The following is a 13,465-nucleotide window of genomic DNA, read 5'->3' on the forward strand; positions in this document are numbered from 1 at the left end:
TCGGCTTTAAGCAAAACAGAATTTATTTAAGCACTACAGTTGAAACACGAGCAAAAGAAAACGGAATTTAGAATAACTTAACAATTGAAAAACTTACCTAACCTGAGACAGCAACTTAACTAATGAACTGTTCCAATTCAGTAACATCCCATAAACACACCCCTCTGCACAAAGGTAAATTTAAACACAGATTGTCACAGGCAGGACAGAACAACATCCAAAGAGATTTCAGAGAAAAAGTAAGTCAGGAGTCATCTGCTGAAGCTTGCAACCTTCCTGGACTCCAGCATCTTTTGACTGCTACAGCTAAAACAAACTAGAATAAACCTGAACTGGGAAAACTGGCCATACCCCTGCCATTGTTAAAGTAGGGCTGGAAAATGTGTTGCTGCAAAAGCGCAGCAGGTCAGGCAGCATCCAAGGAGCAGGAGAATCGACGTTTCAGGCATAGCGAATAACCTCAAAATCAGAAAACATCCTGATAAACCATTTCTACACCTTTTTCCAAAACTACCATATCCTTCTGGTAATGTGGCAACCAGAACTGTATACCATATTCCAAATGTGGCCTAACTAAAGTTTTATACAGCTGTAACATGACTTGCCAATGTTTGTACTCTATGCTCCAACTGATGTTGGGAAGCATGCCATATGCTTTCTTGACTACTTTTTCTACTTGCATTCTCATTTTTAGGGAACTGTGGATCTGTATGCCGAGATTCCTCTCTATTTTAATGCTTCTAAAGGTACTGCCATTTACTGTATACCTCCTCCTGCACTAGACCTTCCAAAATGGGTCAACTTCCATTTGCCTGGATTAAATTCTATCTGCCATTTCTCCACCCAAATCTTCAGCCTATTATTATCCTTCCACCAGAGGGTGGAATATGGCCATCCCCTGCTTTCAGCTCCAACAGCTCATCAGTCCCAGTACCAACAAAAGCCAGCCCAATGCTTCCCCTTTTGGGGAACAGACCATCAAAGTAGTCACCAGGAAATGATTCTTCACCAAACAAAATGTGTGAAATAGTCCAGCTACTTTAAAAGGGAAGGCTGGGTAAGCATATGAGGGAGCAGGAATTAAATGATAAGCATGACAGCAGATTTAGATGATGACAGAGGAAGGATTGAGGGGAACATAAAGGGATTGTCTTGCCTGAATGGCTACTTTTGTACTTTGCTTACAACCTAATCATGTTTGGTTTCCAAATTCTCCTGATTGTTATGATTAGATTCAATTTGTTACAGGCGTGCAGTCAATGACACCTGGGGAGTACAACCTCTCTCACAATCTAAATCCCCATTCATGAAGTGAGAACAACCTCTCTCTCAGCATCAACAAAACTAAAGAGCTCATCATTGACTTCATGAAGAAAGGAGGAGAACAAGCCCCCATCTACATCAATGAAACTGAAGTTGAGAGAGTGGAGAGCGTTGATCTCCTTGGACTGATGGTAACCAACAGCCTGTCCTGGACTTCCCACGTAGATCTGACGGTTAAGAAGACACAACAGCACCTGTTCTTCCTCAAGAGGCTCAGGAAATTTGACATATCCATAAGGACCCTCACCAATTTTTATGATTCACCATTGGGAGCATACTATCCAGGTGCATGATGGCCTGGTAAGGCAACTGCTCGGCCCAGGACCATTAGAAATTACAGAAGGTGGTGTGCACAGCCCAGCCCATCACAGAAGCCAACCTTCCATCCATGGACTCCATTTCCACAGCTTGCTGCCATAGAAAGGCTGCCAACATCATCAAAAGCCAGTCACACCCCGGTAACCTCATACAACCTCTTCCATCAGGCAGAAGATACAGAAACCTGAATATATGCATCAGCAGATTCAGGAGCAGTTTCTTCCTGGCCATTATTAGACTAATGAATGGACTCTCTGGCCTCAAATAAAGCTGATCTCGCTAACGTTCATCTTGCTAAGTGCACACCAGATGCAATGCAACCTGTATGCCTCTGTCTAAGTCTTTTTGATCTGTACACCTTGCTTACTATGATCTTCCTGTACTGCTCTTAAACAAAGCTTTTCACTGTGGCTCATTACACGTAACAATCAATCAATAACTCAATCAATCGATCAATCAAACAATCAATTCAGGTTGTAAAGCCAAACATTTTCTTCTACAATTGGCCATATTATGAATTTTTGACTCATCTCCAAATAATTAATTACCATAACAATGATCTGTATTGATATATCGAAGTAATGGGTTTATCTTGATGTATTGATATATTTATGAGGCTATAGTAAATTATTTTTTCTTAACTCTTTCTTGCATTGTCTTTATGTTTATTAGGACAAGACTAAGAGATGTAAAGTGAGATAAAGCTTCTGTTATTGAAACAATAAATGGCAATTTCTTTTATAGAGTTCTCAGAGTTGTAGCTATTTTTCAAAGTTGATTCTGAATTGACGTTTTTAAAATCAGTATTGCAAGACTTCCCATTGTTACTATGTGGCTCATTAGTTCGACAATACGTATTGGATAACTAAGCATGAAGGATGCAGAAGGCCATGGGGAACGGGACATAGTAAGACCTTTTAAATATATCTTGCAATTTTTTCCTGAGTTTCATCTGCGATTCATAATTTCTTAGAAGGGTGAACAGTGATCTGTCCTTGAGAAGCTGGTCTGAATCCTGGAAACCTATGGTGGTGTCTAAGATGCCTAATCTTGCATGTGAGCCAGGGCAGGATAGTGTAGGCATTGCATCCATATCTTATCCCATGCTGGTGACAATTGACAGAGTGAGCAATGGACCAGGAATTCTGGATTCAAGTTCCACCACCATTTTTAGATGCCTTCAGAGTCAGCAGCTCTCCACAAAAACCCATCCCATCGATATTCACACAGATTGACAAGATATTGTCACATATTTGATGGGAAGACTGCACTGATCATCAAACTTCTCTACTCCTTGAGCTGTCCCAAAAATGTAAATGTTTATTAATTTTATCATCACCTTGATCAGATGGGCCAATGTGCCAAGGAATGGCAGCTGGAGTTTGATTTAGATGGTTGCGAGGTGTTGCACTTTAGTACAACAAACAGGGATAGGACTTTTATAATTAATAGTGGGGCTTTGTATAATGTTGTATAACAGAGGAACCTAAGGATTCAGGTATATCATTCTTCGAAGTTTGCATCACATATAGATAGGATAGTTAAAAAGGTGTTTGGCACACTTGCATTCATTGCTTCGTCCTTTGGATATAGAAGTTGGGAAATCATGCTGAGATTGGACAAGACATTAGTGAGGCCTCTTCTGGAATACAGTGTCCAGATCTGATCGCAGTTATAAGTATATTAAATATCAGGTTGCTCGTTGAACTGGAAGGTTCATTTTCAGATGTTTTGTCACCATACCAAGTAACATAATCAGTGAGCCTCTGGTGAAGTACTGGTATTATGAGGCCCGCTTTCTATTTATGCGTTTACATTTCCTTGGTGATGTCATTTCCTGTGGTAATGTCATTTCCTGTTTTGATGATGTCATTTCCTCTTCTTTTTCTCAGAGAGTGATAGATGGGATCCAAATTGATGTGTTTGTTGATAAAGTTCTATTTAGAATGCCATTCTTCTAGGAATTCTCGTGCATATCTCTGTTCGGCTTGTCCTAGAATGGATGTGTTGTCCCAATCAAAGTGGTGTCCTTTCTCATCTGTTTGTAAGGATACTAATGATAGTGGGTAATGTCTTTTTGTGGTTAGTTGATGTTGGTGGCTAGTTTTCTGCCTTTTTGTCCAATGTAGTATTTGTTACAGTTCTTGCAAGGTGTTTTGTAAATGACATTGATACTATTAAGTTGGAGAGCCTTCAGTAGAGATTTCCCAGGATGTTGCCAGGTATGGAAGGTTTGAGTTATAAGGAAACGCTGGATAGGCTGGAAGATTTTTTTTGCTAGAGTGTAGGGGTTTGAGAGGTTACCTTATAAAAGTTTATAACATCAGGAGGGGTATAGATAGGTTAATGATAGGTGTCTTTCCCTAGGATGGGGGATTTCAAGCCTAGGAACAAACTTTTAAGGAAAGAGATTTATAAAAGACACAGGAGCAAATGTTTACACAGAGAGCGGTTCACATGTGGAATGAACTTCCTGAGGAAGTGGTGGATGTGGGTGCAATTACAACATTTAAAAGACATTGGGATATGGGCCAGGTGCAGGATGGTGGAACTAGTTTAGTTCTGGATTATGTTTGGCATGGACGGATTAGACTGAAGGATGTGTTGTACGACTCTATGACTCACTGAGTCTAAAGTTATAAACAGCTTGCTTATTCAAACAAACTTATTCCTCAAACAAGTGGCAACCCTAGTTATCAGCTCAGCCAATTTTCAGAAATAATCTATATCCCTATAATCTCAAATCTACACAACAAAGACATAACACAGCTCTGCAGAGTTAATAAGAAGTTTTAAAAATAAGGCAAATGCAAAAACACTGTCACGTGGCCATATCTGAACTGAAAGGATTTTTAAAAACTGAAGATTGCTCAGAGTTCCGTCGACAACGTTAATAGTCAGAGAATCAATATGCTGTTAAGTCAGACTTCATTTCAAATGAGAATTGGTTAGAACTTCTGATATTTGATTCTGCCAAATTCTTACAATATTTGAGTCAAGATAGATCTTTGCAGCTGATTCTGATTTTAGTTTTTCCGATATCTTTGAGCCGATTCAGGGTCTGGCCTTTGCAGCTTGGAGGTCTTAATTTAATGAACCCAAAAATGATGGGCTCTAGAAAAAGAATATTCTCCAGTGGGAATGTCCAGGCTATGGGTTTAGCCTTAAAATTACAGCTAGTCCATTTGGGAGTGATGTCACGCCCAAAGGGGAAGAGCAAATCTAGGGCACTTTCTGCAGAAGCCTGTCATGATTGGTCAGTTGAAAGCTTCCAAATGGAGACTGATGGATTTTAACCAGAGTTAGAATTGCAAATATTTTTAACATGCTGCATTTTGAATTCAGTATTAGAATTTTGTTTTTTGTTTTTGCATTGGCAGATTTATGTTAAGCTGGGTATTAAGATTTAGAAGCAAGTCACATGTATTGGCTTATGATACTTATCAGTTGTGATTTAACTGAATGGCAAAACAGTTACAAGACTACTTAGTGCACTTTTATTCCAGTATTCATTTGTTTTAAAAGTTGCTTGATAAAGTTGAAAGAACACAACAGATATGCTCATCAAAATTAAATTAGGATTAATTAAATTAATTCATTAAAATTAAGATCTTTTCAGAGGTAATAAAGAACTTTTTACAACACAATCTTTGCAGAAAGCTTTTGCAAAAAACATTTTAATACTGAAAGTATATTTACTATAGTATCTTGATCAATAAGGACAGGCATATATAATGTAATTAATAAAACCATGATAGAAGTGTTGATAAATATTACTTTCTTAACATGCAGTTGCTATTTATATGTGAATAGCATTTGTAAATAAGGTGACCCTATTAGAGAGCCAAGACCTAGCTTAGCTGAACTGCTGTGGATGCATAATGCGAAAATCATGCATACCAGATTAAAAATGTCTCCAACATGAATCACCCTGCAAATGTGATTTCTAATAAGTAAAATATTTCAGTTCTGTTCTTTCAAGTGTGCAACATAATCACAGACTGTTACAACACAGAAGGAACCAATCATACCTATGTGTCTGTGTTGGATCTTAAAAAGGCTTATCCTATCTGACGCATTTTCTTGTATTTTGCTCTCATCTTACAGTATTTTAAGAACCACTCTCATTTAATGACCTTGTTTTTTTTTTAAATTTAATAGGAATTTTGCTTCCACCAACATTACTATCAGGTGTTCCATGCTCTAACAATTGTCTTAATCAGACTCTGAGTAGAACAGAAAGCATTATAAAAGTTAAATCTTCCCAATATAGCCATGTGGCAGTAATTGACTACTTCCTTTTGTTTGCAGTTTAATAATGACTTCCGCAAATGTTGACTTCCCACTGCAGACCTATCTAGATTTTATAAAGCTACACTTCTGTCATGATGATGCATTGACCCCCGCATTCCATTAAAGGCGCCAAGTAAATTACAGCAAAGTTGTTGCCAGCTCAAGATGTTGAACATGATGCATGTTCACTGATGCATTTCAGGTCATTGTTGATCTGGTCAATTTGGTCAGCATTCTTCCGAACATGTCTGCGTTTGATGTGGAATATGGAATGGAACAGAAAGGGAAGGGAATTATATGGTCCAAGACTTTTGATCATGAATTGATCACAAGATGATTCATGTCTCAGAAGTAAAAGTGACTTGCACAGTGGCTGAATTCAGACTCTCCACCCAATTTGCAACATCCTTGACTATTTGTTTCTTCAACTCCTCACACCTTCATGACCTTATGCACAGATGTATTCTACAACCTGTAATATATGTTAAACTCTGTTCAAGATGATAAGGCGCAGGCATTCTAAAACATGATATGCTGGTTCTTTCGGTGCCTAAGAAATGATCATTGATAGCATGGGTGGTGATCTAAGAGGAGCCTTAAGTTATGTCCTATGATCCAAAGGCAACTGAGGTGTAGATATCAATAGAAGATGTAATAATTGATACTATCACTAGACTATTAATCCAGACACTCAGGTAATATTCTGGGAACCTGGGTTCAAATCTTACCTTGGCAGATGGTGAAATTTGAATTCAATTTTTAAAAAAAATAGGATCAAAAGTCTAATGATGACTATGAAACTTGCTAATTCATAGAAAACCCCATCTGGTTCATTGATGTCCTTTAGGGAAGGAACTCTGCCATCTTTACCTAGTCTTGCCTAAATGTGACTCCAGACCCACAGCAATGTGATTGACTCCGAATTGCTGTCTGGGTAATTAGGAATGAGCAATAAATATTGGCCTGGCCAGCAACACTCTCACCCAATGAATGAATAAAAAGTTGGACTGTCATATGTTATCTGGTATTAAAAAGGTTTCTCATGACAGAAATAGGCTAACCAAAGATGTTCTTCCTAGTTTTACACTTAACGTAAGCTTCCTGCCAGCTTCCACATCTATTCCTTTCTCCTTAATGAGTTTATTTCGATTTGGCCTGAGTTTTTCCAGAATTCATAATTGCATTTTCTTGGTTGCAATTCCATCCAATGGCAGTGTCTCATCAGAATCTTAGCCAAAACGGTTGTGGGAGAGGCTTAAGAGTGCTCTATCCTCTGGCTTACTGACACTTAGAAAAAAGCACTGAGAATGCTGGAGAAACTCAACAGCATCAATGAAGAGAGACAGAGAGTCAACATTTCAAGTCTGGTATGACTCTTTTTCAGAACGTGTCAGAATTCTGCTGAATTTCTCCAAGATTCTTTACATCTGTTTCAAACATGCAGCATCCACATTTGATACTTTCTTGGGTCCACTTGCAGCAGTGTTTTTCATATCACAGTAAAAATCATTCAATTTTAATCAACTGATCTGAGGCATCTTGGGATAACTGAAGAAAAGACTGCAATTTCTCAGGAAACTACACACATCAGATCTTTTTTCTACAATTGCAAAGATAAGAGCAGCAAATTTCTTTCTGTAAAAGACATTAGTAAAATAAATGGAGTTTTACAACAATGATTTGGTCATGATTACTGACACCAGTTCTTTATTCCATACTTTATTTGATTAATTGAAGTTAAATTTCCCAGCTGCTGTGGCAGGATGTGAACTCATAGCTAATGATCCAGAGACATGAGTTCAAATTATGCTTTGTATCTGAGGGATTTAAATCCAATTAGTTAAAGTTTTTTTTGCATAAAAGCCTATCAACTGAGACACAGCCTTCATGATTTCTATAGTCATTTAAACAACTATTCTGATTTGTAGATGGTGATACTATCTTTTTGCTGTTTATAATTTTATGAACCCCAAGTGTTTTAAAGGCCAGTTTAAAGTGAATTAGGACAGTCAAAGTGGGAACAGCATCCACGGAAATAAGAGGCGCCAAGTCTCAAGAGGCCCTTGTGAAACTTGACTGTTTCACTGAATAGCACTGAGAGGCTGGCAATATGGTGGCTCAGTGAGTAACCTGCTACTACCTCACAGTGCCAAGGCCCTGGGTTCAATTCCAGTCATGGGTGATTGTCTGTGTGGAGTTTGCATGTTCGCTTTGGGTGGCATGGTGACTCAGTGGTTAGCACTGCTGCCTCCCAGCACCAGGGTCCCAGGTTCGATTCCAGCCTTGGGTGACTGCCTGTGTGGAGTTTGCATGTTCTCCCTGTGTCTGTGTGGGTTTCCTCCGGGTGCTCTGGTTTTCTCCCACAGTCCAAAGATGTGCAGGTTAGGTAAATTGCCCATCGTGTTAGGTGTTAGTCAGAGGGAAATGGGTCTGGATGGGTTTCTTGTTGGAGGGTCGGTGTGGACTTGTTGGACTGAAGGGCCTGTTTCCACACTGTAGGTAATCTAATCCCTGTATCTGCGTGGGTTTCCTCCCACAGTCCAAAAATGTGTAGGCTTAGTGGATTGGCCATGTTACAATTGCATGTAGTGTCCCGAGATGTCTAGGTTAGGTGGATTAACCAAGGAAAATGCAGGTTTACAGGAATAGGGGTGGGTCTGGGTGGGATGCTCTTTGGAGGGAGGGTGTGGACTCATTGGGCTGACTGGCCTGATTCCATACTATAGCGATACACGTCAAAGATGCTGTGAAAATTCGCTGCACATTTAGCACTGATGCTAGATCTAGAATAAAATGTTCTATTTGCATTTCATTGGTGGTTCAGTCAGCTCTGCATGCAACCGTTGAAGAAGTGAAAAGTCCTGTTCAATAAATAAATCTTGAAAAGCTGTTAGCCTTTTCCATCTAAATTTCTTACTGTCACTTTTGCTAACTGGAGGTAGACTAAGAACCCTTAACATCTCTGCAGCCTTCACTTCAAACTTCATTGAGAGGCTGGCCTCCCATAGTACACATGATGAGCTGTTGAACTGATTGCCTGAAATCTTCAGGGAAAGCAAATGTTGAATAATGATAAAAGAGCATTTACTTTCTTGCAATACGCTGAATCTGAAGCCTCTAAACGGAATGCCCTTGATGTGACTCCGGTTCTCACTTCCATCAATGATCACTGCCTTTAAAGTTGTTTCTGCCCTCTATATTGATGACTTCAACATAGCGGTTAACCCTCTATCTGAAAAGATAGGAGTGGCTGATACACTGCCCAGAGACATAGACAGAACTTAACAGTAGGGAGATGTATATGTGCTATCCCCATTGCTGAGAAGATTAAATCAATCTATCTGTCGAGAATAATTGACCACACAGCAAGACAAACATTAGCAGATGTTACAGTCACATAAGAAATAATGAGCCCTATTTAATGCAAGGCTCATTGCATTTTCACTTGGCTTAATTGTGAACAGAGATGATGAAAAGTTTATCAAAAGTATGTTAATACATGAATTATCCACAGCAATCCCAGCTGCTCTCTAACTCATTAGAAATTTGCCATCGCCCTGTAAATTTTAGTGAAAGGAACTCTTAAATCTCATTCCTCTTAAAAGAAATACTATTAATCTTTCAATCAGGCTATTTATATGCCACACCGTGGCATGAATGTTATCCCTGTTGAAATATATATCACACCATATGTGATGGATGTTGACAAAATGTCAAACTGTATACTATTCAGTTGGAAAAGAATGTGAATAATTCATTAATGCATCAACATACCACCAATAAACTGTAAGCACATATCAATGATGATGCTAAGGATTGGTTAAAATTCAATCAGATAGTCATAGAGTCATAAACACAGAAACAGACCCTTCGGTCCAAATAGTCCATGTCGATCAGTTTTCCCAAACTAAACTGCTCCCATTTGCCTGTGTTTGGCCCATCTCCCTCTAAACCTTGGAGAGAAATCAGAGTTAACATTTCAGGTCGAATGACCCTTCCTCAGAGCCCTCTGTCAGACATACTGAGTTTCTGCAGCAATTTCTATTTTTGTCTTTGATTTACGGCATCCAAGGTGCTTTCCATTTTAATTTAGTATTTCCCTCTAAACCTTTCCTGTTTGTATTCTTGCCCAAATATCTTTTAAGTGGTGTAATCTACCACTTCCTCCGGCAGTTCATTCCACATATGAATCGCCCTCTGTGTGAAAAAGTTGCCCCTCAGCTCCCTTCCAAATCTTACTCCTCTCACCTTAAAATCGATGTGCATGAGAGTTGTGGAGAAAACCAAAGAAATGTGTGAAAATCCCCAAATGAAGGAAGTGGTGTCTTTCTTTTTAGCAACAGTATGTTTATGCTAGCCCTATTCTAAAACTCACAACTTGCCTTCTTATTCCTACAAACAATATATTAGCAGGACCGAGATTCTTTCTTTACCCTGAAAAACAGGTGGACTAGTTCACTCAGTGAGTTTAGTAACTTGAACAAACTCCCTGCATTCCTGTAGCGTCTTTAAGGCAGTAAATCTCCACAAGGCACGGGAATAATACCATGCAGAATTTGACATTGACGTATAAGGACTTCTGGCTGACACCTTGGTCAAAGGTATAGGCTTTAATGAGTGTCTTAAAAGAAAGAGGTAGAGAGACGGTTAGGTTTATGGAGGGAATTGAAGTGGTTATGACTTGTGCAGCCATAATACTGAATGACTTGCAATAAATACGTTTGTTGGCACAATTCTGTTTCTAATTAATAGCCCTTCACAAACCCTAAAGCCCAGATCTTTACTCGGCTGGGGGTAGGGGGGGATGGTACTCGTATGTATCCTTTTAGATATTCCGGTCTCCCATTAGAAGTGATTGACTGGATTTATTGGAATGGTGCCAGGAATGAGAAACTTGAGCTTTAAGAATGGATTGAAGAAATTGGAATTGTTCTCTCTGGATAGAGGAAGGCTGAAAGGAGGGTATTTCAAAAGCATGGATGGACTGACAAGAGTAGATCATGTGAACCATTTTTCACTTGTGAAAGAAACAAAAACATCAGGGCATTGATTTAAAGAGATGTGCAAACGAGGTAAGGGTGATATGAGAATAAATGTTTTCACTCAGCGAATAGTTACCGTGTAAACTGCGCTGCCTGGAACTGTGGTGGAGTCAGGTTCAAGAGGGCATCAGACAGTTATGTGGTTCGGCTGTGATGGGCTGGGCACGTTTTCCATGTGACCAACACAAGACTCCCTGAACAGGTACTCTACTCCCGACTCCAAAACAGCAGGCGAGCCCCAGGTGGACAGAAGAAGGGATACCCTTAAGGCCTCACTGCTGGAATGCAGCATTCCCACAGATACCTGAGAATCACTGGCCCAAGATCATTCAAAGTGGAGGGGGGAGCATTCAGGAAGGTGTCAAACACCTTGAGATTGTCATCGGGTAAAAGCGGAAGAGGGGAGAAACAGCTCAAGGAGCCTGCTGCCACACCAATGCCCCTCCCACCCCTTCCCCCTCTTGCCCCAAGTATAACACAGCCTGTGATAGCTGCATTGGTCTGTACAGTCACCTACAGACTCACCCTGAGAGTGGAAGAGAGTTGTCTCCTTGTCTGCGAGGGGCTGCCAATAATGATGATGATGAGATGGTTATGTGGATAATAATGGTTAGCAGGGATATGAGGTAAAGGTAGGAGACTGACATTAGATACTAGAGTTGATGTAGGCAAGATGGACTGAAAGATCATCTTCTGCATCGTAACAACTCTGTGACATCATATTCCAGTCAGAAAACAATATTTTCCGAACTTCATAGCTCAGATAGAACTTTACCTCTAACCTACTCATAAACCGTTAACCGGAGAGACACAGGAAAATTTCATCTGTTTTACCTGATCACAAAACTTGTAACAATTTAATGTCCATGCAATGAGTTATTAAGAGAAACATCTTTTATTTTGGGAGAGGAATACATACGTATTAAAATGGTGAAAAACATCAATACAATGATCTATTATGTTGCACACCAGATATTACAATCAATCCATTTATAACTGGGCATCAGTACATGTAAAAATCAAATCAAATCAGAAATTGATAGGTATCATGCTCCTGATTTAGTTTTTATAATGTTTCTCATAGAATTTCAAGTTACATTGTTTACAACTGGCAGAATCCTGAAGTCTTCAAGTTAATAACAAGCAACTGTTGCTAAGAAACCGAACATTAGGGAAGGAATATATTATCTTGACCATCAGTTTACATCACTGCTTTTTGTCACAGGTTATTACTTGAAAAGGTAGGGATCCGAATTCTAGCTATGTGCTATTAGCCTAAGTTTTATGGTGAAGTGTACAGGTTTGCTACTTGGTGTGCAGATGAAATCCAACCCGAAGGTGTGTTTATTCCAAAAGCAGTTATAATTTTCATGGGAATGTAAGAGAAATTTCATCCACCTCTCTCTCAAGCACAATGGAAACAGTGCCGGCTTTTCTTCGTGTGTTTGGTGAGACCATTACGTAGCCGCGTACTCCCAAATATAAACATAAAATCTCATGCATTTACAGAATGATGTAGCACATAAAGAGGCTATTCAGCCCATTGTACCTGTTCTGGCTTTTGTCAAATACTCAAATAGTCTCACTCTCCTGTGCTTTCACTCCGCCTCTGCAATCTTCACCTCTTTCATATAGCCCTCTTTTGAAAGTTATAATCTAATTTTCAAATGATGCATTCATCATAAATTGTTGCATATCAGAGTATTTTTGCTCATTCTCTAATGGGTATTTTACCAGTTATTTTGCTAGTTACTGACTTTTCCATTATGGAAACATCATTTCTTTATGTGTTTGAGATGAAAAGGGGAAAGTTCAAAGGAGACGTGAGGGGTAAGTTTTTTACACAGAGAGTGGTAGGAGTCTGGATCGAGCTGACACGGATGGTGGTGGAGGCAGGTACGATAGAGACGTTTAAGAGACTTTCAGATAAGCGTATGATAATGCAAAGAATGGAAGAATGTGGACTAAGGACAGGTAGAAGGGATTAATTAAATTTGGTGTCATGCTTGGCACAACATCATGGGCCGAATGGTCCATTCCTGTGCTGTACTGTTCCAGATTCTATCTAAACAGTTCAAAATATTCAACATTCTTTTCGATTCTCCCTTTAACCTTCACTTCTATAAGGAGAACAATCACAGCTTCTCAAATGGCTTCATTTAACAGATGTATTTCATTCTTTGCACCAACAGGTTAAATCACTTTTGCATCCACTCGGAGTTCTTAAATCTTTCTCTCTTTGAGTACTTTGCGATGAGAGAGTGTAGGAGGTCAAAAAGTGCAGTGCTGGAAAAGCACAGCCAGTCAGGCAGCATCCGAGGAGCAGGACAGTTGGCTTTTCGAGCATAAGCTCTTCATGAGGAATGTTGACTATGGGCTTTCAAGTTAATCTTGCTCAAGAATATTGGTCATTTTCATCAATGCTAGATTTGTCCAAGTTATTGGTCTCTTTAGAGAGATCATTCTTTGTCTGCTTTGATCTCTTTCAC

At 39.4% G+C, this 13,465-nt stretch overlaps 1 pseudogene; it reads left to right on the forward strand.

The window, feature by feature from the left end:
• The first annotated feature begins 1,367 nt into the window (after nt 1-1,367).
• LOC148146713 (uncharacterized) lies at nt 1,368-2,033 on the forward strand (annotated as a pseudogene).
• Nucleotides 2,034-13,465: the final 11,432 nt, after the last annotated feature.

Source organism: Chiloscyllium plagiosum, unplaced genomic scaffold, assembly GCF_037043375.1.
Source record: "Chiloscyllium plagiosum isolate Xiang-an unplaced genomic scaffold, Cpla_swu_hap1 HiC_scaffold_19, whole genome shotgun sequence".
Taxonomy (NCBI): Eukaryota; Metazoa; Chordata; class Chondrichthyes; order Orectolobiformes; family Hemiscylliidae; genus Chiloscyllium; species Chiloscyllium plagiosum.